Here is a 2,762-nt window from a genome sequence, read left to right on the forward strand (position 1 = left end):
TACTCAAACTCATGTCCATTGAGTCAGTGATGCCATTCAGCCATCTCATCCTCTGACGTCCCCTTCTGCTCCTGCCTCCAATCCCTCCCCAGCATCAGGGTCTTTTCCAATGAGTCAATTCTTCACATGAGGTGGCCAAAGTATTGGAGTTTCAGCTTCAGCATCAGTCCTTCCAATGAACACCCAGGACTGATCTCCTTTAGGATGGACTGGTTGAGGGAACTGCAAATCAAAATCACAATGAGATATCACTTCCCATCTGTCAGAACAGCTATTACCAAAAAGACCACACATAACAAATGTTGGTGAGGGTGTGGAGAAAAGGGAACCTTTGTACACTGTTGCTGGAAATGCAAATTGGTGCAGCCACTCTGGAAAAAAGCATAGATGTTTCTCAACTAAAAATAGAGCTACCCCAAAACCCAGCAATTCCACTTCTGGGCGTCTATCCGGAAAAAACAAACAAACGAACCAAAAACACTAATTCAAAAAGATACAGGCACCCTAATGTTCATAGTAGCATTACTTGTAAATATCCCACCCTAGGGATGACTTAAGAGGGAATATGGGTTTCCCTGGTGGGTCAGTGGTAAGCAATCTGCTTCCCAATGCAGGAGATGCAGGAGACATGGGTTCAACACCTGGGTTGGGAAGATCCCCTGGAGGAGGGCATGGTGACCTACTCCAGTATTTTTGCTGGGAGAATTTCTTCGGCAGAGGAGGCTGGTGGGCTCCAGTCCTTGGGTATGCAAAGAGTCTGACACGACTGAGCGACTGAGCACACAAGAGGTAATATATGCAGATACGCAGTTGTTATTTAGTCAGTACACTTAATCCGACTCTGTTGCGACCCCAGACTGTAGTCTGCCAGGCTCCTCGGTCCATGGAATTCTCCAGGCAAGAGAATTCCCACTGGAGTGGGTTGCCATTTCCTTCTCCAAGGGATCTTCCTAATCCAGAGATCGAACCTGTCTCCTGCATTGCAGGCAGATTCTTTACCACTGAGACACCAGGGAAGCCCAATATATGCAGAGTCCCAGTCAAAACTATACTATGTGTGTTTGTATATTGTTATGTTTATGTGCTCATAAATTCATTCATATGAGTTAAGACAGTCTCTTGGCCTATTGCTGAGTAGATGTCTGAGGAAAGGCTGTGCTGGGCTGGGCTTGGTCGCTCAGTTATGTCCGACTCTGCCCCATGGACTGTAGCCCGCCAGACTCCTTTGTCCATGGGGATTCTCTAGGCAAAATACTGCAGGAGGTTGCCATGCCCTTCTCCAGGGGATCTTCCCAACTCAGGCATTGAACCCCGTTCTCTGGCATTGCAGGCGGATTCTTTACTGTCTGAGCCATGAGGGAAGCCCCTGAGGGAAGGGAAGACAACCTGTCCTGTCATCTCTGTGGGTAAAGATCAGGGCTGATTCTGATCCTGTTGAACTTTCTTGGGGAGTGAAAATAAGTAACAGTATAAAGTGTAAAGATCTGATAGGGTGAATGGTTTTGTTAGATGCAAATACAGCAATAATAAAACCGAGGAAGAGACAGAGCTAGTTTTTGCGAGAAAGAGAGTAGCACAGTGAATAGAAACTAGCTTTTGATATCGGAGAAGGCAATGGCAACCCACTCCAGTACTCTTGCCTGGAAAATCCCATGGACGAAGGAGCCTGGTAGGCTGCAGTCCACGGGGTCGCGAAGAGTCGGACACGACTGAGCGACTTCACTCTCACTTTTCACTTTCATGCATTGGAGAAGGAAATGGCAACCCACTCCAGTGTTCTTGCCTGGAGAATCCCAGGGACGGCGGGGCCTGGTGGGCTGCCGTCTATGGGGTCGCACAGAGTCGGACACGACCGAAGCGACTTAGCAGCAGCAGCAGCAGCAGGGTTACGTAGTTCCCCCTCCCGCTGCTTCCCACCAGCTAACCCAGAATAGTGAGAAAGACCTGGAAAGGCGGGGGTGAGCCCCAACCTGTGCTTTGGAGGGTTCTCCGCTGGGCGGCGCGGCTCCTCCGCGTTCCTGCTTCGGGCTCCCTCAACGCTGGGGCGCTGGCACTGGCCGCGCGCAGAACCCTCCAGGCTTCAGAGGAGGCGGCACCGCAGTGGCTTAGCAGACAGACTGAAGCGCAGAAATAACTGAAGCCGGGAGCAATCGGCAACTTCCCTGGATTCCTGAGAGCCAAGCAAGAACCGAGAAGGGGTGAAAGTCTCGGGCTTGGAGAAGGAAATGGCAACCCACTCCAGTATTCCTGCTTCAAGAATCCCATGGATAGAGGAGCCTGGCAGGCTACAGTTCATGGGGTTGCAAGAGTCGGACGACTTAACAACTAAACCGCCACCAAACGATCATATTTGGATTAAAGTTGTTATTTCACACACACACACACACACACACACACACACACACACACACACACACACAAAAGGAAGCTTCCACAAGCCTCACCCATCAGAGGGCAGACAGAAGAAGCAAAAAAAAAAAAGGAAAAAAAAAAAAAGAAAGTCTCGGGCTGCCGGGGAGGGAAGCTGAAAGATCCGGGAGTGGGGTTCTATAGACCGTAACGCGACATACTTCACACTTGCGGTTATATTTTACAGTCAGCCTTGGGGTTACTGAAGCTCCTTCTCAGATGTACTAGAAGAGAGCTCTCTGTCCCCAGAGAAAAATGGCCTGATACGGTCAAAGCGAATGCAGTATCATATTATTACTCTGGAACAAAATAAATAGAATGGCATGCCTTATATTTCTATCAGGCTTTTGTTT

This window comes from Dama dama, chromosome 32 (assembly GCF_033118175.1).
Source record: "Dama dama isolate Ldn47 chromosome 32, ASM3311817v1, whole genome shotgun sequence".
Taxonomy (NCBI): Eukaryota; Metazoa; Chordata; class Mammalia; order Artiodactyla; family Cervidae; genus Dama; species Dama dama.